Source organism: Haliaeetus leucocephalus, unplaced genomic scaffold (genome assembly GCF_000737465.1).
Source record: "Haliaeetus leucocephalus isolate CR32 unplaced genomic scaffold, Haliaeetus_leucocephalus-4.0 Scaffold450, whole genome shotgun sequence".
Classification (NCBI taxonomy): Eukaryota; Metazoa; Chordata; class Aves; order Accipitriformes; family Accipitridae; genus Haliaeetus; species Haliaeetus leucocephalus.
The window spans coordinates 5,937,844-5,962,212 of NW_010972886.1; positions in this window are offsets into that span (position 1 = coordinate 5,937,844).

Consider the following 24,369-nt stretch of genomic DNA (forward strand, 5'->3'; position numbering starts at 1 on the left):
GAACACCAAAATCCTTTATTCTCCTGTTCAATCTAAATTCGATAAAGGCTATTAGATCGGGCAGTTTGATATCTTTATTATTACAGGCAACTTCATTTCCTTCCATGTCCTTCATAGAATCCAATAAATTGGTTGTTTAAGTCTTGTTTTCCCAAAAAGCATTTAGCTTTGGTTTGAAAACATGAGGAGATGAGAATCATCTGTCCCTTTCCATGGCTTGTTCATGATGTAAAACGCTTGTCTTGTGTCTGGTTTAGAGCTTGCCACGCTTCTGCTTCCAGCCGCTCGTTCTGCTTGCCCCTTCCTCAGTAGGTCAGGGAGAATTTGGGGACCTGGTATTTTTTCCCTGTGAAAGTACTTATGCCTTGCAATGTCACGTCTCAATCTCTTTGCTGTTAAACTACACACACTGGTCTTTCAATTCCTTACGGTAGGATTTTTTTTTTTTTTTTGCCCATCCTTGAAATATCCTTGCAGGTTTTCTGTGTGTTCTCTAATTTTTAAAGATCCCTTTTGAAATGTGGGCATACCAAAGGCTGCAGTCTCATAAGAGTGTCACTTGTGACACTCCTAAAGGTAAAATTGTGTCTTTATTCCCACTTGCTACTCTGCTGTTCACTCGTCAGAAGGGCTTATTAGCCATGATTGCTAGAGCATTCGAAGGCACTTGCTGCATTGCATGCCTGCTCTGGGTCTCAGTCCTCTTCAGGATTGTGGTTCCCCAGGACGGTATTTATGGATGACCTGTTAAGCTTTTTTCTAGATGTAAAACTTTGCTTTGGAAATATTGCAATGCTTTTTCTTGTAATAAATCCGGCCTCTCACAAATGATCGTGATCACACAGACGAACTGTTGTGTTCACCTTACTACTTAGCATCAAACCTTTGATCATCTGCACTTTTTAGGAGTGGTGATTTTATATCAATTTCTACTTTGTTTTTTTCCTCTCCTACTTCGCCTATTTTCTACTTTGTTGCTGTTCTAGTACAAGCATTTGCGTCTTCACATGGTAAATTGGTTCAAGTTATTGATCCAGCTGAAATGCTGCATAAGCTGTTTCTGGGCTTTGAGGGAAAGGTATTAACTAGATTATTTTTAAACTGGATCCATTTTCTGATCGAGTTTATTGTGTGGGCACCCACATGGGGGTGCTGGCACAGCCTGTAAGTCGTGCAGAGGTGGTGATGAGCGGCCGTTTAGGAAGGAGCCCCTTCACCAAAGTGGGGCAGCAGATGGAGATGGCTCTGCTGCCAAATGCCTCGCTGGTGCCTCACCAGAAGCACTGCGGCAACTCCCCTGTGGATATGACTTTTAAGATCCCTGCAGCAATTCCTAATGCATTACTCGTGTGCTTTGTTGATATAGAAAAGTGATTACTTTTTAATGAGCACATTGTGTGTTACTAATTCAAGTGCCTTAGGACATCTAAGTGTATTGAAGCTGTGGTTGCCTTAATCAAACAAACTTGTAATCTCATTAACAAAGTAACAGCTAGTTTGCATAAACCATGCTAAGTAGCCTATTTATATTCCAATTGTCTATCTGTATGAAGAATCTTTGCATTCTTCCTGCCTTGCATTTATTTTTCTTACCTATAACTAGGCCAGATCATTTGAGCATTGGCATGAAAATAATGGGTTTCTAGTCTCCTTGATATTATGCTTAAGATTTATGAAAAATTAGCATAAGTGAAATAAAAACCTGCTTGGCCAACTTCTAGCCCTCTTCCAGGCTTCTTCATTTTCAAAGTGTTTCTGTTTAGTACAGGTTATTTAAATGTCAGCTTTGTTATTAATCACCTGTACAGCTGAATATCAATCTACCTGTGCAGAAGCATCTGGCAGTGGTACCAGTGGATAAGCCTTATTTTCGAGTACAAACCAAGATTTTTATTGAGCAGTAATACCTCCTGTACATTATTATTTAAACCATCTTGATATGGGCTGCTGTGAATCTCTCTCTTGCTTCCATTATAAGTTTTAAAGTATTTAAAAAAAAAATAAATCTCATTGTTCCTGGTCCTTTGACCGCAGCATTTTCCATGGTGGAAGGAGCTGATAACATCCATTGTCTGTATTCATGGCTTCAGATGTGTTGATTGCAATCCTATTCTTTTTTTATTTTTTTCCCCAAGAAAATAAGTTTATGGAATCACAACGTTTGTCCTCCCTAATAACTCTCAGCCAACTTCAAAAAAAAGTTAAGAGGCATAGAAAACTCAAAGCAAGTTACTAACCAGTACTGTGCAAATTAGTGGCTAAGTAGAAGAAAAACTGCAGTTAGGGCCTAAATGGAGGGTAAGGAGAGCAGAGCTCAGCTCCCACAGGTTCAGTTTGGGAGCAGGACACCAACCACTGCCTCCGTACTTGTCAGCCACACCATGCCAGCATGTGTAGCCACTCACCCCATAATGGTATCACAAGGAGCATGGGTCCAACAATGGAGTTATTACAACGACAAGGGGTATAGTAGCAAAGGGTACAAGCTCATAGAAAACTAGGCTTTGCTACTTCTGCTGCTTGTGGGGAAAAATTTATTTCTGGCTGCTGCCTTTCCTATTTAACCAATAGGGAATTTTATTCAAAGTCATGCTTGTACTTGACTGGAAATTTGACCCTACGGAGTAGTCAGTAAATGTTTCTTTAAGAGTTCTTATTTGTATTCCTGTTAAATACAAATTTATTATGTTGGACATTTTATTAAGTTAATAAAAATGTATGCTTTTCCATCAAGCAATTTTGCTAAAAATTTTGGAAATAGGTTAATTTCTAATACTTGTTTTAATGTGTGCGTGTAGTTTCTTGTTAGAGTTGCACACAGTTCACCTGTACCTAATACGAGTGGTTCCCAATGACTGGTCTGTGAACAGCTGCTCTTCATCAGTTCCAGTGCAGGGATTCTTTCATCTGTACCTGGCATAACCCAGTCCTAGAGTGTCCTTCCCTACCGCTGAATCCCATTTCTGTTAGAAGATAGTAGATCTTTAGAAGCCATAAGATGAATGCTCTCTGCATGAGACTTCAAGCAGCAGTGTATTAAATGGAACGGTATCTTTATCTTTTTGAATAAACACTGCAAAACAAACCCAATCTCTTTCCATCACATCTCTTGCAGAGCTCACAGCTGCCTCATGGTGTGCTTTTCTCCTTGATTAGTGAAGAGGAAATCAATGTAACATTTAGACAGTGTAGATAAGTGGTTGTCCTGGTTTTGGCCGGGATATAGTTAATTTTCTTCCTAGTAACTGGTACAGTGTTGTGTTTTGGATTTAGTGTGAGAATAATGTTGATAACACACTGATGTTTTCGGTTGTTGCTAAGTAGTGTTCGGACTAAGTCAAGGATTTTTCAGCTTCTCATGCCCAGCCAGCAAGAAGGCTGGAGGGGCACAAGAAACTTGGAGGCGACACAGCCAGGACAGCTGACCCAAACTGGCCAAAGGGGTATTCTATACCATGTGACATCATGCCCAGTATATAAACTGGGGGAGTTGGCCTCGGGGGATTGCTGCCAGGGAGCTCCAGCTGACTGGGCATCAATCGGCGAGTGGTGAGCAATTGCATTGTGCCTCACTTGTTTTGTATAATCTAATTCTATTATTATTATTATTTTCTTCTTCCTTTTCTGTCCTATTAGACTGTCTTTATCTCAACCCACAAGTTGTACTTTTTTTCTGATTCTCTCCCCCATCCTGCTGGGTGGGGGGGATTGACTGAGAGGCTGCGTGGTGCTTTAGTTGCTGGCTGGGGTTAAACCACAACAGTGGTGAAAAACCATGCTCGTCTGATATCCCAGAAAGGCAGAGCAAGGTTGAACTGGGAATAGTTGTGCCATGGTAGCACAGTGCTGTCTTTCTGTCTTATCCACAACCCACAACCCCGGCTATGATGGCAGTTTGCTGTATTAGTATTTGCTCACTGACAGGTCATTTTTCACCTAACAACAAACAAAGCAACAAGATGTGTTTCTAGAAACCGGGACAGATTCAGTGTTCCTGTGGTGCCTCAATTTGTAACTGATCCTGAAACTGCTATGTAAAAGTCCATAGAAGTGATCAGAGCAATTGTGAAAACTAAGCTGGTTTTTTTTAGCTTTCCCGATTTCAAATGTGTTGTGCCATTTATTGCCTCTTGGTTAGCTAATACTTCTTGATATTACTTTGCAGCATCACTGCTACCCTACCATACCTCAGACAGTTTCGAGTCACCATATAGCTGTTCTGCAACGCACATTTTCTCTTTGTGCTTCCCCACCGTAAAAGAAGATGGAGAGCAGGCTACAGGGGCCAGATCAACAGCAGTGCCCTGCTAGCTCAAGAGGCTGAACTGGATATGCCCCAGCCATCTCCTGCAATTCTCCTCAGGCAGCCTGACCCCAGCCCCGGCTAATCCAGCACGGGGCTGAGCGGCTGCAGGGACACCTGGCTAGGGCAGCCGCAGCACGGATGGCGAGGAAGGCTGCTCAGTGCCACAGGTTAAGTTTAATCCCTGTGAACAAGCTACACTGGGTGGCACTAATGCAAAAGCTGCATTTTATTCAGTGGCTAAATGTGCACAGGTGTGTAGCTGTATTAGATTCGAGGCACGGCTCTGCAAAGTAAAAATAGCGGGCACTCCAAATCAGAGTGCTTTTTAAGACATGTTAGCTTCTTTGTGCTTACTTGTGTGCCATAAAAGTGACTTGAGCCATGGTGCCTCAGCTGCTTTTCGGGACAGCTGAGGATTTTGCAGTATCTTGGTTTCAAGGTCCTTATTAGACATACTTGGAAAAAAGCCGAGGTTTTCGTAGAGTTGATAGAGCTGTAGAAACCTCAAGACCCACATTAAAAGTGTCTGTGTCACTGTTGCCAGCAACCTAAGTCTTTTAAAGTTGTTTGTTAAAGGTCTGGCAGAGATTTTATGTGGAGTTTCCCCATTTATCCCTCACAGGGAGCTGAACCGTGCCTCCCTCTCGTTACACGGACTGCCTCCCTGGAGAAAGAGGGCTCCTCTGTGGAGCCCTGTCGTGGTTTAACCCCAGCCAGCAACTAAGCACCACGCAGCCGCTCACTCACTCCCCCCCATCCAGTGGGATGGGGGAGAAAATCAGGAAAAGAAGTAAAACTCCTGGGTTGAGATAAGAACGGTTTAATAGAACAGAAAAGAAGAAACTAATAATGATAATGATAACACTAATAAAATGACAACAGTAGTAATAAAAGGATTGAAACGTACAAATGATGCGCAGGGCAATTGCTCACCACCCGCCGACCGACACCCAGCCAGTCCCCGAGTGGCGATTCCCCACCCCCCCTCCGCCCCTTCCCAGTTCCTAAACTAGATGGGACATCCCATGGTATGGAATACACTGTTGGCCAGTTTGGGTCAGGTGCCCTGGCTGGGCATGAGAAGCTGAAAAATCCTTGACTCTAGTCTAAACACTACTGAGCAACAACTGAAAACATCAGTGTTATCAACATTCTTCACATACTGAACTCAAAACACAGCACTGTACCAGCTACTAGGAAGACAGTTAACTACATCCCAGCTGAAACCAGGACAAGCCCAGCGCCAGGGAGACAAGCTGCTGGTTAAATAGGGGTGAGCCATGGTTTCAGCAGAAACTTATTGGGCTAAGGCCTAACGTAGCCTTGGGTGAAAATAATTTACAGTGAAATGAGCAGTACGGTAAGCTAGCAAGCAATGCTGGAGAGGTGCGCGTGTGTGTGCATAGCTACCTCCTCTGTCACCGTGTCCGTAAGGAAAGAAAATCTCTGTGTGAGAGAAATTTTCAGCTTATCTGCTACTGCTAGTGAAAGCTATGGTTAGTTTAACGTATTTTGTCAGTTATCTAGTACTCAATTAATGTGACATGAAATAAAATGGCTTGAGCACATATCATTCTCTGTTATGTATTCCTGGTGAATGCTAATTAATTTGTCATTCCACTTTCCATGCTGTACATCTACACAGTAATGAGTTGTAGCCATCTGCTAGCATGAAACGATCTTTTTTTTTTTCTCTCTCTCCCCAGAAAGCAGAAAGGCAGATGGCCCTTCATGTTCTTCCTTATACTATAACATATCCAGAAAACCTTATGCTTAACCCTGACACTGGCATCAACAAATGTTGATTTACACGTGCAACTATGTAAGAACAAGGAAAGAGTTTCTAACCCTACATTGTTTGGTGATTTAAAATATTTACTGTGAATGTTTTGCCTTGGGGAGCTTCATGTAATGTTTTAAGAGAGCAACATCTGCATTTTTTCCCTGAATGAGGAATGCATTCTAAGGTCTTTTACTCATTAGAGTCATAAGGTAAATATACTCCAGCCTCATCAGACAACTGCCCTTTAGGCAGCAGCTTCTCTAGCATGAATGTTAAACCACGTGGAGCTGTGGCAGTAGGATAAAGGAGCTGCGAACTGATAAAATAGAAAGAAGGGGAAATAATTGAGACAAATGTTTCCTGTTTGAAAAAGGTAAGGCTGCTTTGAGGATCTATTGCCCCAAATTGCTGACTTTTCAGCTTGTGGGCCAGATTTACATGGAAAATGCTGTTAGGTCCTGTAAGACCTGATCGATATAATAGCAAATATATCTGTAATAGGGGACAAGATTATTTAGCTGATTTGTACAGGTACTTTAAGGCTTTGATTGAATAGTTGATCCTGAAGGATGAGACTTAGGAGAAATGAGATCTCTTTTGCTTTAAATTGCAATAAAATGCTTAATGACTCAGGACTAGGGGATGGTGAGGACATAGTTATCTTATAAAATCTGAAGCTCACAAATGCTCTTTTCCTCTCTCTTTTTAATGTTAATTTTAGACTAGAACTAAGCAATAGCCTAATGGTGATATGAGCATGCATTTTTTTATAAAATGGTGAGGCATTTTGGGTTGACCAGAAACTCAACTTATGGGGCTTCAGAACCTGATGTAAAGACCTTCTGTTGATTTGCAATTGGCTTTGGCAAATTGACATTTTCCATAAAATAATGTTTTGACTAAAAAATTGCAGTCCACCCCTGTTTTGCTGCTTCTTCATTCCCTTCATGACCTCTTACTGTTGCCAAGCCAGGTGGTCAGAGACAGTGACTTATAGGTCAAGCAGAAACAACAAAAACTGTTCTTACAACATTTGTTTGGCCACTTCAGAAGTTTGTAAGAGAATATGTCCCTTTGCAGAAGCCATGCTGGCCCTTCCAAATCAGGTTGTATTTATCCAGGAATTGAGAAATCCTGTCCTTTCATTCGTTTATTAGTGATTCTACCAATTTTCCTAATACAGACATCAGCTGTACCAGTTCTTCTACCCTGGAGTTCCCAAGGTCTCTCTTAAAACTCAGTGTCTTTTTGCACCATCAAGCCCTGAGTTACCAAGGCAGTTTTAACCAGTTACCCACCACTGTTGGTATCTCACCTATTTAATCTTTTGATTTCTCTTAGAACTTCTCAGGGAATAATGGGGATGTGTTAGTGTTCATTTTCACAGTTTGTAACTTCTTCTACAGCCACTTAAAATTTCGAGTGTTTACTTCCCCCCTTTTCTCCACCTCAAGTTCCAGCATGGGAATCCCTCCAGTTTCTTCCAGAGTGGGTACTTACAAAAGCAATTCATTTAGCTTCCCTGCAGTGGCTTGGCCAGGGGCTGCCCTCATAGAGATGTCTGATCTTTATTTTAAAAGTACCTTAAGTACTTTGATTCCTTGGAGGAATAGAAGTCACAAATGTCAAGAAGATCAAACAAAAAGGATGGGCAGGAAGAGATGTGGATTTGTTTAATGTACTAAATGCACCGAGGACTCTAGCAGCGTGCCATCAAGCAAACTTTAGTTCATATGGATTGAAAAGGATATGAACGCAGAGTAGCACTCTGGCTGCTTGGTGGATTTGTGCCCCCAGGCAGATTTTTACCTGCCCTGTCAACATGTGGTGGCTAATCACTCTCCTGGTGAGCATACGCCTGGGTAGTAATCAGAGAGTAGCTGTGAATTCATAGCCTGCTCTGCCTGGTGATGTATTTTTGTGTATGCGTGTATGCATGCATGGATCTGAAGACTATGATTTATCAGTCTTGAGTGTCTGGGCAGTTTTATTGTTTACGAAAACAGAAACAACATGGCATCTGCAGAGCTACAATCATCTATAATCATTGTTGCAGCATGCTGCTGCTCTGATTGAAAGGCTAGAGAGAAATTAGCAAAAATACACATTTTTAAGTTTTCTGATTAATTTTCTTCCCCCATCACCTATACAGATGTCTCTCCCACACACTGTTTCTTCCATTCGTGCTGGTTTTATCTTGGTAGCATTATCTGTTTTCACTTATAGTTAGTCGTGTGACAGCAACCTGCTGATTTTTCAATGGCTTCCAACAGCATTTATTATCTAGCACTCTTCTTCAATCTGTGGATCGCAGAAGCACAGTGCACTCAGGGATACTCAGATAATGGGTTACAATCAACAACGTTACAGAGCTGTGTTCTCCTATCTTTCAGTAGTGCTGCTGCTTTGTGCATTTGGCAGAGAGTCATAATACCAACATTTGAAGTTGTAATAGGGCTTTCTATCTAAGAGTCCCAAAGCACTATGCAAAGCACTGTTAGATTTGCTCTCTTAGATGTGCTGGGGACTTCAGCACCTCCTGGGAACGCTAGGATTAGCAATTCCTATTTTACAGCAACAAAACTAGGATTTTACCTTGTCTTAACAAATTTGTAGTAAGAAAACAGCTTCTTTATCTTCTAAGCATTTCCTGAGGCTCCCTTGATGGAGGACACACAGGACAGCTGTAGCTGGCAGATTTCCCTGGAGCTGGTTGGAGGCAGAGATGAATCTCATTTAACCAGAGTGGCAGAGTAACTGAGTGTATCTTTATTTGGTCATACCCAAAGAACTAAGAAACGTCTCCCACGTCACAAATCGTTGTGGAAAAGGTGGGATGGCATGATGACAGAAGATAACAGGGGCCTTTCTCTGCGCTCTGAACACAAGGGAAGGCAATGGCTGTAGTTTAATGAGCCTGTCTGTCTGAGTGAGGAAGAAGCAAAAGCAGAAGATAGAAGACAATCCAGGGAGATGGAGTAGAAGTCTTGGTGGCTCAGGCCTGAGAGAAATTGTATTAATGGCACTATTGACAACTGAGAAGTTGGAAAAGCAATGTCCTCCTAGTTTTTGTTTACTAAAGAGAGTCATGTTTCTCAGAAATAAATAGACACTCCTCCCCCTATTTCACTTCTCTAAATAATAACATACGTTGGATGTGTTCACACCAGCTGAAGTGGAAAGGGGGCAAAAGAATGGCTCCTATAACCTACTGTGGTAAAAGAGGGTGAGAAGCACATACACTGCTTCCATTAAGCTAACTCTTTGGTTGCTGGGACAAAGAAAACTAAGTTCAAACACTAGTAGCTAAAATTAGGAGTTAATTGTGAAAGAAAATCTTAAGTGCTCAGCTTGCTGCTCTAGACATATTTGACATTATTGGGGGAAGTAATGTTAAAAATAATGTGGGTAGACTACTCTATCTCAGATATGAGCAGTATTCCAATACAATTTAGGGAAATTTACCTAAATATCAAGTCTTCTGTCACTGTTGATGAAACCGAGTTAGCATCGTCAGGCTAAAAACAGACTTAATTGAAGTAATATGCTGTACCTTTATAAAAGTTCACAGTGTATTGAGAAACTTTCAGGCTAGAAGTGTACCTTATAGGAAAATTTTACTCAGAAAAGTTAGGCTTTTTTTAAACCACTCTTAAAAGGTGATACTATGACCTTCTTGCTGTGTCTCTGTGAATATGAAATACTCTTCTCTGTTTATAAATTCATTGGTTGTGCTGAAGTGAAGAGGAAGGACTCCTTCCCCTGTGGCATCAACCATTTTATGCAGGTAACTGCTGAAAGGAGGCTGAGACGGGCATTCAGTTTCTCTGGTAACCATTTGGAGGCCTGTTCTTTTTACTTGGTGAATTATTATTTTTCTCTGCCTAAAAACATTTCTTCCTTTCCCCCCCCCCCGGCCTTATGGCCTTTCGTCACTCATTGTCACTGTGCTTTGATGATCATTTAGGTACAATCTCTGGACAGCTATAATTCTTACCCTAAGTATTGTTGCCAGTGTTTGAGAGTTATATTAAGAAATCGAAGAAACAGCACTGGAAAAGTTTTCAGGAAGCTATCTAACCGATACCCCTCCTCTGAGACAGGATCAGGAGCATCTGTGTTTCTTGAACATGTCAAAATAACCTATCCTTAAAACCCTCTGAGACTGAGGTTCCAGTAACCTCTTGAGGTATTGCCTCCCTGGAGTACCATGTAATGAGTGGTATGCTGAGACGTCCCTACTATCTAGCCTAAACATCCCTTACGTAAAATTAAGTGAATTATTGTTCAATCTTTCAACAACAGTCGATCGCCATCCTTTTTTTTGACACACTCCGTAACTTTGCAGTCTGCTTTATACATCCTTTCATTCCAGTTTTAGAAAAAGCTGATTTTTTTTTTTTTGTCTATTTGTATGCCTCATTTTTGGAAACTTTATAACTGTGGCTATTCTTCTCTGAATTATGCCCAGCCTCTCTATGCCTTTCTGAGAATGAGCTGCTCAAACTCCAACTGAAGGCCTCAAATACTCTCCAGAGTATAACAATTTTCTCTGTCTTGCAATATTTTTTGCTCATATAGGCCTTAGCCTGGCCAGAACTGTTCATTTAGATGTGCCTGCCACATCTGGCAAGTGTTGGCCATCAAAAAGAACAAGCCTGGTAGTAGAAAACTGGCTAAGGAGGAGAACATGTAGGCTGACCCTACAAGGGGGGATCAGGAAGGACTCTAGAAGAAGAAAGTGGCCTGGATACTAAAGAACTGCTAGAGGGCCTTAAACTCCCTGGGAAGTAAGTCATGGAGCAACGAAAGAGGGTGGCTCTGTCTTTAGAAAAGGAGATCTTGAAGGCTCAGTAAGGGGAAATGTCTTGGTAATTGGGGCCATCCCATACAAAATGGAAAGACAGCATCTTCAAGAAGAGGTCAAGTAGGAGAAAGCCTAAGGAAGCAGTGGGAGTCTTACAGAAAGCCAGACTTGTATAAATTCCTGGAATGAGTCTTGCTGGGATGAGTAGGTCTGGGTTTCCCTACAACCCTTGGAGAAGGAGCTTCTCTAGAAGAGTTCCTGTGGAGAGAAACAATTGGAGAATTGTTGCCTGGGGGAAAACTCATAGAGTTGTACCTACAGAATGGATTGGAGAGGAAATAACAGGTGGGAAAGGGTGGAAGAACAGCCAAGCACATTGTCAGTACCCCCATAACTGAGGGAAGGAAAGGTGGTGGTGGTGACTTTCAGTAGATCCTTTTTTGCAACTGTATCTCTTCACTTTCAGTTTTTGAGCCACAAAACCCCCCAATGCTGAAACATATCTTGATTATTCCCCATTTTGTATGTGTGCCTTTCAGTTTTTCTTCTAGCATGGTCCTTTGTACTTTAAATTTTATCATTTTCAGACTATTCCTCCAACTGTTCAAATTCATTTCAAATGCTAATCTTCTCGTCTTGGCATGACCTACATGCTAACACATCACCCAAGTCATTGATAAAGATATGAAATAGATTAGTCTTGGGACAGACTGTGTGACCTGACTTGAATGACCTCCTCATTTCAAGCAGGTAGGCTAACGTATTAATGTGCATTTACCTTGTAGGCTTTCTTTCAAGCTCTTTTCTGAGAACAGAAATGGGATTGTAAAAAAAGGCTTACTAACATCAAGACATGCTGCATCAGTATTTTCTTCCCCTACATGAGACTAGTCATCTTTTCAGAGAAAGAGATGAAAAGATTTCTTACAGCTTATTCCTGACAAATACAGTGTTGTTGAAGAAGGACCTGCTTTCAGGGTTGGAAACTGCAGTGACATCAGTCAAAATGGTGGAGCATCAGCTTTCTTGATGAAACGTTAGTAGCTTTTTTCCACTCATATCTTTGGACAGATGTGGTTTTGACATTCTCTTTCACCTTAATTTAATGTCAAACATGTATACTAGCTGAACTACAACCATTTTCTGAATATGTTAGCTAGCCCATTGACATTAATGGGGTATTTTCTATTGTCTTAATTGGCCAGTGCCCTAACTGACTGCAGCCAAAAGCAGCTGAAAGCATGTTTCCATGCCAGCAGGAAAGAATAATTATGCTCAGCAAATATTACATCCTGGCAGTTGCAGCTGACAATCTCTGAACCCTGTAGCTCAAGTCTATTTTAGCCTATATTGATTCAGTTAACAGTTATTTTATCTTACAGTAACTAAGGTGGTTATAAAGCTATTTTGTCCTTGATATTAAATGGCATAGATAATACAAATGAGCCAAAAATATATTTTTTGTATTATAGATATTCTAGCAATAAAATCAAGTAAGCAAGGAATTAAGACATCTTTCCATGCCTTTCCTGTTTTCCATTAGCACAGACACACAACAGCACTCGCTGTCCAGTTCGTGTGGCAAGAGGTAACATTAAAGCTCAGGAACCTCTTAAATAATTTCCCAGTATGTTTCCTTTCTCATTTCTTTTCCATTCTCCTTTTTCTGTTGGTTTTTTTTGTGTCACTTCCCTTCTGCTATTTTCTCATCCTCTTGTTTTTCAGTTAAGTAGTTTGGCTCTGGTCCATTCCCAGTCTGGCACAGTGGAAGGAAGTGCGTACCAGAAGCTGGAGGAATGGCTCACCAGACAGTAAGGTAGCAGGTTTTATACTACACCCCGCGGAGTCTGGAAGAGCCCAAATGCTCTTTTATGTGCTGCTGGGGTGCGGACTGCTCTAAAAAAGCTGGTGACTGCCTGGTGCAACTTTTTCTGCCTGTTCCTGGTGCCGGGGCTGGTTCCCAGCAGGGGCTTTCTCATTGCTGATGGATGCAGGAGCCAGCTGGGCAGGGCTCTGTGTTGCAAGGGTGAGTGAGTGGACAGCAAGTACCTGATACAGGTCTTTTTACGCTAAAAGTCAATTGTACTTCTACTCAACCTCATTCTGAGGTAAAATATAAAGACCACAGCACGTTTGTGTGCTTTGGAGGGCAACAATGTGTATTTTTAAGAGACGTCTAAGGGATAAAGCTTGGATAGCTCATGAACTTCTCTATGCAAAGCTGAAAGGTAGGTATTTTCCAAAGCAAGCCTATATTCTTGCCAAATAGCATGCTGCTGCTTGGAGGAGCTTTCATATTACTAAGTTTCTCCTTTCCCAATGGGCTGTGCTACTATTAATATCTTCCTGCATAATATTTACCCTCTGTCTGTAATCACATCTGTTAGAAGGGACGTTACCCAGCCAACAATACTTTTGATGGCATATGGTGCTCTTTAATTAAATGTAAGTATTCACAAAAGCATAGAGTGTGCTGTAGTTTTTAGGCCTCCGGCTACCCCCTATGGCTCCCTTTATTCATTTAAATGCATCATAAGAAACTCGGAAGGCTTTTTTCCTAATACCCTAGGCATAAAAAATGGAACCTGAAAGCGTAATAATGGAACTACATGGTGAAGCTTGCAAAGTTCAGTGAATTTGAATCTTGGAGTGGAAACCTGCCTTCCCTTATAAATAAAAAAAAATCAATTAGGTACTTTCATATAGACGGTCACCTTCTACTAAAAACCAAGTATGAGACAGTTGTGCGCTGACTCATGGCCATGATATCCAACATCTGGTAAAATTGTGAGCAGTAATGTAGTTGTTTTTTATAGTTTAATTTTATTTATTGGGTTGTTTTCTGTGCTTGGAGTGATTCCCTTCTCAATTCTTATTTTTGTCTCTTCTTGAAATACCTGCTGTGGAAAATGGAGTATTTTAGTTTTGCTCTCTAGTATTGCAAAGAGAAGTATTACCAAAAAATAACAAAGCTTTACTTTTTCAAAACTTCATAGGTGGGTCATGCTGCTGTTTTACACCGACACCTATAACACAGCATGCAATGTTGTTTGAAAACCTTTTGCTGTGTTGCATTAATCTACTGCCCTTCATGGAGTATACACACGTTGTTCTGGAAGCTTTAATTAGAGCTAAATAAAAAAGCCTCCCTTAGACACCATGTAACCCAAGTACACAGCAAGACAACCAACAGTTAGGTGTAGACAAAGACACAAAAGACCACATGAGTCTATGTAATAAGCAACAGACTTAGCAGAGTAAGCATGACTTTTGGTAGTCGTCACAGCAAGGGAAGTTTTAAGAAATAATCTGAATGCAGTTACTGAGGCAATTTATAAGGTGCTACCTTCTGGGTCACCTTCTGTACGTAAAAGTATAGTAACTTGAAACTCCATGGGTATGTGATGCAAACTGGCACCATGAGTCTATTAGTCTCTTGGTATTGTTCAGAAAAATAGGTGGGATAGAATATGGGGTGCCTTGGAAGAGAAAAGAAATAGCCAAGACTGGATGCTCTAGAGCACATGGAAGAAGCAGCATGGATAGATTGCAAGATGATATACCAAACCGATGGTCTAGAAAAGCACTCTTTGCAGGTGTGCTCTGAATGGATGAGAGCAGATGGGGGAGAAGGCACGGTTTGCCTGTCTGAGACAGGGAGGAGGAGGCTGCAGAAACAGGTGCATGGAGATGAATGCTTCTCACTCCAGTCCTTCACACACACTCACAACCGCCACCTTAGATTTTCATGGCTTAAAGTGCAGACTTCAGCTGTCACAGTAATCTTTCATGGATTAAACCACTGTCACCAGAGAGACCATTAAGGCCAAGATGATCTTACAATGTTAGGTTTACATTTTACTGTTAAATCATAAACAAGGTGAGATTTCATAGTGGGATATTTCAGTCTTTACCCTTAATCCTAAGGGATTCACAAAGAAAATACCTCTCAAAAAATGTAAGTTATGTGCAATATCTAAATTGTTCTGCAAAGCAAACTGTGAAATTTACACTAGCTTTCTGTGTTACAGTCTTAGTTTTCCCCAGAAGGTACAAAGTTTTCTGGATGAAGTCTAGTGACAAGATGGGTTTTGGGCCCCCCTGTAATGAGAGGGGTTAATGCCTCATTGCGCTTGTCCCGTGAAAATTCTCCAACTACCGTAGGAGCGAACAGAGCACTCCCTCTCTGTCTGATCATTGAAGCTGCCCAGTCTGTGAAAACAAAACCTCTCTTTAAAATGCTTTGGGAATGAAAACCCAAGAATTAAAGGAAATTTGACATTAAATAGAACTTTTATTTAAATTCTTGTTTTCTTGTTTTTATTTGGGTAATTTTGTCTGCTCCCACATGATGTACATATTGTTATCAGCCACCAGCAGAGCTTTCCATTGCCATGCAAAGAAGCTGGCACAGCAAATTATAGATCTCTGATAATGTGCTTTTTTTCTTTATCCTGGTGGCATCAACCTACTTTGCTACATCTAAGTGGAAAATGCACCACAGTTAATATAGAAATTCATATTGATGTGTGTAATTGGTAACAAGAGCTGTTTGGTTTTTGGTTTTTTTTCCCTGATTATTTTTCTTTTTTAAGGCCTTGACTTTAAAACAAACACCTCTCTGAAGATTTTCATTGACATAATTTTTCCAGTTTTTGAACAGATACATATACTGTCTCTGATTATTGACCTGGATACAGTATAAAACAGGTGTTAGGAGCTGAAATTCATGACTTTACTTCATGGTATCCCTACACAAAAATCTTGAATACGTGCATTGGAACAGCAACTACTCTCATGATTGTCACATCTGTCTTAAAGACCTAATACCAGTCTCTCCTCTAATGAGTATCGTTACATCTGTCAAATCAAGAGGCAGTGTGAAAACTTGCTGTTAAGCTCCATTTAGCTTAAACTGCTAGTTACTTTGTGTTGGCTTCCAAAGCACTTAAAATGTTTAGAACAAAAAATTTTTAGTAAACATTGGTAAAAATTCAATGAGAGAAGGAAATGCAGCACACATCTGTTCTAATTGATGCTCTCACAGGTCAGGCATTCAGGCCAATCTTTGGACTTCACTAAGTTTTTGGCAACCACCACTTCGAGACATGAGCTTTCATATATGAAATAATCAGATGAATTAAAAAGATATTACACAATCTAGTACCACTTTCCTTAGCATATTTGATGTTTTCCTTTGCAAAACATCAGTGCTTAAAATTGTCAACAATTTCTTTCCACCAAAGCTTTCTAATTAAATACACCTTTCTAAAGTCTCTACTGAGTGGCTTTATTAAATAAGGTTTGTCACTTAAAAGCATGTTGTAAACAAACTTGGGAAGGAAATGAAGGAAATTCCCAAGGAAGGGAATGGGTTTGCAATGTCCCACACTACTAACTAGTTATGGTTTTAATGTTACAACAATGTCTTGGGGTTCAAAAGAGTTAGGGAATTCTCCATATTAAGCAGTTAACTGCTGTCCCCATTCTGGCTACATTAAGAACAGACAGCAGAGACCAGTATTTGAAGGAAAGAGAAGTATTGCTGTCTCCATTTTACATGCAGTGGACTGGTAGAGGGAGGCTAAATGACTGGCCAAAGGTCAGATAGACGGACTTTGTTAGAGTCAGAAATAGAAGCATGATGGCTGGAGCACTTACTTAGTCCCAAGACCAGCCCTGCTCTCTTACATCCCTGATTGCAGCTAAGATGCTTGTTTATAACATGAAAAACCTCAGAAAGTTTGGTTCAGATAAGCATTTATTCTTCTGAGTGCTTATCTCAGCCTAACTTAAACTCTCTGACTCCTCTGAGCCTGTAAAATAGATGTGTTACAAGAACTTTTTAAAAAATATATTTCTGTATTTTAAATTCCAGTTGGAAGCAAGCACTAAGGGGGATGAAAATGAAAGATAACATGAAGTGAATAAATTAATTTGCAAATCCCAATACGATTTGATCTTGCTGGTTTTGGTGAAAGTCACTCTCCTCTTTTTCACTCCCCCTTGCATTGGAAAAAAACCCAAATTCAATTACTTCCATGTGCACTAGAATTGAAAGTCAGAAAGGAGATGTTTTGCATGGACTGTGTGCCTAAAAAACTGCTGGCAAAGAGCTGCAGTCCCCATAATCTCTGAAGCGACTAAAGTGCTTGTTTGTGAATGTGTTATAAAAACATTCAAAATGGTACATTTATGATAATAGATATAGTAAATCATGTGTAATGTTTAATAAGTAGTGAGGTTGGGTTTGGCAGTGGAAAAGACACAGCACTTTCGTTAGCAGCACAGAGGCTTTGTTCAGTCTGATTTGGCTCCGGCTTCTGGGAAGATTTATTTTATACTGCATATGCTTAGAGGTTCAGTGCAGGTATTTGCAATCTGTCTCCATGATGAGTAGTATCAGGCTGGTGCTACTCTTCAATGCTAACGTCACTGAGAACCTCCCATGACACAGACCATGTTTTCACTTGCTTAGACTTCACAAACAAGAAATGTTTTTGGGCACAGGTGTTAGTCTCAAATGGAAAAGGATATGGAGAGAATCAAAATCTTCAAGAGGCCTGGAGAAGGTCAGGCAGCAAGAGTTGGACTTCTGAAGAATGAGTGGAAGAACCTCTGCCCACCTGAGCTGTCCTCTCCCACAGCTGGAACGAAACCTGAGATTCCCAGTTGGCAGCTGTTTGAGCCATGAGCTGGCTTAGTATCCTGAGAGGCTAAATGTCTATTCTCGTTAAACTCTCCATTAGTTCAGGTAGCAGAAAGAGTTCTGTGCATGGTAACCTGTCCATGCGATGACCACTTGGAACTTAGATTGCAGGTCCACAATTAATTTTTTAAAATTGGGGCAAACATGTTGTACTTGAGAACTTCAAAACAAAAGCAATATACATGCATTGTTTTTTAAATGTAGGTTAAATGTGCTAAATCTATGCATATAATACATTAATGCAAATTGCATCATAGCTGAGGGTAAGGACACCTATATAATTTTTTTAAAGTTGTGGAAAAAAGTTGAAAAATAATAATAAAAAATTGAAAAGTAATAACATTTGAGATAAAATATTATTTACTGGTAAACCAAACCATAAAACAGACCCATTTAATTTCTGAACCAAATGGACTTTAGGGGGGAATTAGCCAGACTTTTGAGGTGCTTTCAAGGCTTCTGGCATCTTTCTATTACCATGAACCAGTTCAGGCATTCTTTTGACATTAATAATAATAGTTTTACTCCGTCCAAGCATGTTACAAAAATGTACCTTAATAGTTTAACTGGGGTAACTGTCAGACTTTAAAATACTTTCAAGCAGTATTTTTACTGATACAAAAGATTTTGCAACTGCATTTTTTTTAATTTTGCAGAATATTTTACTGTCAAACCAAGATTTAGGGAATTATATTCACAAGGGCTCTTGCCAGTACTTTCTCACTAGAGCTGCAAATAATCCACTATTCAGACCATGCCAAGAATTTCATCCTCAATGCTTTTAATTTAGACTTAGTTGTCTGCTTCTGTTTCCTCTCTGCTTTCCCTCCCCCCAAAATTGTTTGTTATACTGCTCTCATTAACCAAAACTGCTGTCTCCTGCAATAAAATAGAGTTTAAGTGTTTCTCTTCCCCTGGAAAGTTAATACAGATAAAATCATTTCAGCCATTTGGCTCTTGAATTAAGTTAATGGGAATCCAAACTAGTCCCATTTAATTAGGTGGAGTAAATCTGGACTTACTTAAGAGCAATTCTGAGCAGAACATAAATCCATAATTTCAGCAGATCCAGATTCTCTCTTCAGTTTTGACAACCTCCCAGTTCGGGGTGTGTGTGTATTATAAGTGTATATTGTTGGGTACTGACATCTAGTGTGGTCCAACTTAAATGTAAGTTGGTTTGATCCTAGTTATAGCTTCATTAGTACTTGCAACAATCTCTTGTTGGCAGTCTGTAAGTGCAATTTCCTCGCACTTACAAATTTGACTAAAAAATTAAGGAAAATTACCATTATATTTACCTAAGGCAATACCATAGCAAATTCTGGAATGTAATTCCAAGGCAGACTGCTTTTCCAGAGGGACAAGATAAAGGGCAAAAAAAATAGTTATGAGAAAGGTGTACAGATGAGTTGGTAAGTTTGAGAGCAGCATCTACTGTGAAAGGCTACTGCCCATTATTAGCCATTCATTTGCTATTCCTTTTGATCCTTTTCAGCTGAGCTGTTCCTGGCAGGACTTCGCTAAGGGATGGAGCATGACAGAATTGCATTCCTTCTCTCTCAGCCAAACTTCAAGAAGAACTGGATACCACTCTTTGGTTTTTTGGGGTAACATTAGCCATGAAACTTTCTTGTCTTCTTCCAGGTTTTGTCCAGTTTTTATTGGTCTCTTCCTCTTCAACCACTCTTTCCCTTTTGCATCATATTATGGGATAGTTAGTGGAAGGCTATGTGGTTTCTTGGGTGGGGATGAAACTCTGGGGCTTTTTTTGTCTGAAGGCCTATCTTAGGGAAAATGCCTTGGTCAGGTATAGTTTCTATATGTGCAGAACAAGAACCTTCCTCCACAAAGCCTTTGAGATTCTAGATTTGAGATGTGCTCTGATGGTTGCTTTTTCTTTACTGTCAATGCTGGGCATTGGCCTTAACACTAACATCAAGACTTGTGTGAAAAGTGTCTCATACCTTTGTCCTTATTGTGCCTTTCTACAACTTCCTTACCTTTTCTGTCCTTTGAATGCCAAGATTTCCTTTCATTGTCTCTGAAATATCTTACTTCACAGTCATATTTCTGGGTACAGACTTGTGGGGTGTTATATGCTCTTGGTCTGTGGTCCAGGCCTAATGGGTTACTGTAATACAAGTACATTGAAATTAATAAAACCATAAATTCATGCCACTAACACTACAAATATTATTTATAGGTGACTATTTAAAGGGAAATATGACCCAATGTAACTGCTGCAGAACCTTTATCATCTCTATCACCTTTCCTTTTTTTTGTGTGTAAAGAAAAAAAAATAGTATTTTCAGTGCTTAATTAATATTTTTTCCTCCAACAGGTGTTAGCCATTACACTATTAGCATATCTTATTCTTCTGGTATATCTCCTGAAGAGCAAGCAAGGTTGTTCACAGACAATTAAGTAGTCAAGGACTAGAGTTCATGTTATAAAAGAGATTTATTTTGCTTAATAAGTTGCTATTAGACAGGTGTTTCCTGAATCAGTGAATCATCTTCTTGATTTTTTCATGACTGCAGTGAAAGCTGAAGCTCATCAGCCCTAGATAAATCATAGGCCTGCAGAGATCTGCTTTGCTAAAAACTCTGCAATTAGAGTGTCAGCTTCCTACGAGGAGCTCTGCCCACAGCTCTGTGTCTCCCGATCCAAGAGGGAAGCTCCTTCCTCCGTCCTCTGATCTAACCGTTGTCAGTGGAACTACTTGGAAAGTTAGTCTTTGAAATCACATGCCTTGGCAAGACTGTATGGTAAAGGTCTTGAAACTGTATTTATTGCTGGTGAGTAGTTTATTATGTTCATATCTGCAGCAATAATTTCTTATTAAATGTTGCTCCAGCTTCTGTTTAATTTGGGGGGATTTGCATCAGTATTAGAAATGCAGGCTGACAAGAAGGCAGGGTAATTATGTGAAAAGCAATTCCAACTTAATGAACCATTGAAATACTATCACAGAACAAGTTTCCCTAACAAGTTATAAGCTAGGAATGGAGCACAGAATTTCATATTTAGATCATAGTAATGAAATATATTCGTGTTACCCTTTGAATGTGTTTCAGGTATCTAGCAAAACTCAAAGTGGTGTTGATTGCTCTTACTTAGCCTGCCAAATGTACTGAGAAATACAGGGCTGAAGTGAGGAGGTTTTGTTGCACAGGAAATGTGATTTCCGATGTGTTAATTCCACCTCACCCAGTATAACCTAAGGCCTTGCTTGCTTTGTGTACCCTCTTTGTGCCCCTGCCCACCCAGTCTGCATCTTAATATGACAGCGTACAAGGGAAACATGGCATAGGGTCTGGGAAATCAGCCCTTGAGAGCTGCTGCGGGAGATATTTCCAGCCTGAGAAGGCAGTGCCTGGGAGCTGGGTGCAAAGAGAGGTCTGATCCTCCACCACCCATGCTTGACCCTGCTCTGAGTACATGGCTCTTATGGCAAAGTTTTCCTCTCACCCTGCCCTAATTTCATACCTGTTCATCTCACAGGGAGATCCCTGAGATAGTGCTTTCCTTTGCTGTTTCCAGGCCCAACCTGAAAACTGAAAGCAAAGTCAACATGTCTGACATGGCGCCGTACAAATGAACCCATCCCTTGCCACTTCAGTGGCAGCTGCGCTCCTGGAGATTCCCTCGTGTCCCCTTCCTTGGCTCTCCTCCTCTTGGCATCTTAATTGCCTGGAGGAAAAGCTGCTCTTAATTTACCCATTTGTTGCCTAGCAGCTCTCAGCTTTTAAGATACGTTTCTATACAGCAGATAGTTGTGCTGTATGCGTGAGGATAGGAGATCTCAACATATTTAATGCCACAAAAAGTGGGACAGTTCATCTCTGCAGTCTCTGTGGTATCTTTATGAACCGGGGTGGGGGGCGTGCAATATGTGAGCAATAACTCTCTGCTGCCTTTCAGAAGCTCTTGCTCAGAAGGATCAGACCCCAAGAGGAGCCGAAGTGACCTTACAAATCCATCAGGATATTGTCTTAGCAAAGAGATGAGTCTCACGTTGTGCTCTGAATATTGAGGAAGGGGAATTTATTCTGCTGCTGTCACTAGTGAGTGCCAAAAATAGCAATGGACGCTTGAACTGTTGAGAATAACTGTAACTTTTTCCACAGAGAATATAGGGCCTTGTCTTCGAAAAGCTGCTGTGTATTTCCAGTGTGTTTGTGTTCTGACTTGCCAAGTTTTGCCATGCGTAAGAGTGCACATAATACTTCTTCCAGACATGCTGTTGGGTACGGTGGCTTCAGGGGGTTATGTGATTTGTCAACATTAAGGAGTATAGGAAATACTAAAAGGATTAAATATTGTTATAGTTTCCTTGCAGTAATCACATTGCAAATTTTCTTTTAGTACTTCTGGGCGAACAAGTCAAAATGTCTAGAGGAATTTAGAAAGCTTTAATAACTGCTCTTATGTTTTAAATAAATTCTCAGAGCAGCATTAGCACATTGACATCTTAGTGTTGGGGTGAGTCGGTCAATTTACCGTTGTGTATGTGATCAAATGCGGTCCCAAAGTGATGCAAAACCTGTTCTTGGCTAAGGGGTGATAGTACCGATGTCTGGGAGGGAGCATTTCCACAGAGGGCCTCTCTGGCTGGGCTCTCTATTACAAAAACTATTGTGAACCAGGCACGTGTCTGTAGTCTTGTGTGTTGACTCAACAAGAAGGACTGAATGCACGGTTTGAATGTACATTCCCTAATGATGGTCCCTAAATTTCAATCAAGGCACAATCCCGTGCAGGGGTAGAGAAGCTCCTGTTGCCGTTAAAGAGCCTAAGGGGTCTGCCCCCATTAGGCCAGTCCAGTACGCTTACTGTCACTGTTCCTCTTAGCGGAACGACGTCAGGCGTAGTAACGGTACAACTCTGTGTCTCAAACTGCTTTTCTTCTTTTCAGGACTGATTTTCAAGATCACAGTGCAACCACAGCTACTTGACAAACCTAAGATGTCAACCTTCTAAACAAGTTTTAAAAATAAATTATTAAATTAGCATGAATCTCAGAGCTAAAAAAAGCTGCTCTTGGATTAAATACACACAGATGCTTAGTCTGTTTGTAATCCAGTTTTCCCTGTGGTATCTGGCAGTCAGAGCATAAAAAGGCATTCTTGAAATTAAATTATTTCTAGGACTCTTTTACACAAAAGCATCTGGATACTTGGGAGAAAAAAAAAAAAAGGGAAAATGAACATTGCTCAGACATTGCAGTGCTAACTAAAAGATAAATGCTTTCCAGGGATGTTTTTCTGGTTAATATTATCTTGAAAAATCTTCAGAAGACAATAGATGTAGAGAATGAAGGCAGCATATGTGGCACAACATTTCCTTGCAATCCACTCTTGCTTGAAGAAAGAGTAATATTTTAAGTTACCAATCCCAACCAGTTTTCTTGGAAGTTGGGGTTCAATTTACATTTATGACTGCCTGAAAGCTATTTTGAGGAATCCAGATAAAAGAATAGCCAGCCTTCAAAGCTGTCTCAGAAATGACACAGAAAATGTTAAGCATACCTGTGGCTTGCACTTGTGTCATTTGTTATTATCAAACTTACATTGCCTCTGGTTTTGAAATCACAGGGGAACATTTTAGCTGCAGATTGGTGCCTAAAAATGTAAATGTGTTTTCTGAAATGCATTTTGTTATCACTTCTGAAATATTTCTGATCTTTTTTTTATTTCTCCTTTGAAAAAACAAAAAAACCCTTCAGAAAACAAACACGTTCATTGCCCTTACAGCAACAGTTTAAGAAACAAACAAACAAACCAGCCAACCAGGAAACCTTTTCATGACTGTGGAGTTGAAGTAATTGCTTTTCAGCAGCACACTAAGCACCAGCGGGCCTGCACCTCTGCAAGGCAGTACCCCCTGCCTAGTCTTTGCCACGCAGAGCTGCCACTGGGGTACCGTCCTGTGAAGAGCCTGGAGCATTCACCCAGGGAGACAGGAGAATGAGAGGATAACAGGCTTTGCCATGCTGAAGTACTTAAGTGAAAATACCTGCTGAGTGTTGTGAAGACAGCATTCAGTATATATTGCTGGTATAATTCACTTGAAGGGGTTGAATGTTTAGCAGATCTGGGAGGGGCTGGCCAGTGCACTGGAGCTGCCGGGGCTTCCCTGTGCTGTGAGTGTCCCTAAAAGACCAAAAAGGTTTCAAGCTTTAACAAGCCAGCTGCTATTAGAAGACAAGCCACAATTGTTAACATTTTCTTTAGAGAAAACTCTGCGGCTAGGGATAACAGAAATAAAAGGCTTATAAGCCACTCTCTCCCTGCCCTCTGCAGGACTGATGCTTTCTGCTTTCACTTCAGCCAGCTCATCAGATTACTGATTGGAGCAAATTCTGTGCAGTCCTCTGTGGTCCCTAGGAAGGTTGTTCCTGTCACCTGTAAGGTGACATCTTATCTCTGTCCCTCTCAGCAACCTCCCTGCTAAACCCATGTCTCTCACTGCCCCACCACCGCCTTCTCTATGGCACTGTCAGCCCTTCTCCTGTGTGGCTCAGTTGCCTCTTGGAGGATGATCAACCCCCTTCCCTCAAGGGGTTTCACACCACACTATTCCTCTTCCTAAGGGAAGAGCTGGGAACACACAACCAAAATACAGACCGTCTGCCACGAGCACTTCACCTGGGCTCTGTCAGAGCCCTGGGTGAACAGAAAGGTGTTTCTGGTGCTGCAGGCAAAGGGGACCTGTAAGTCAGTGTCCTGGTCTTGTTTCCAGGGTTGTGACAACAGTGT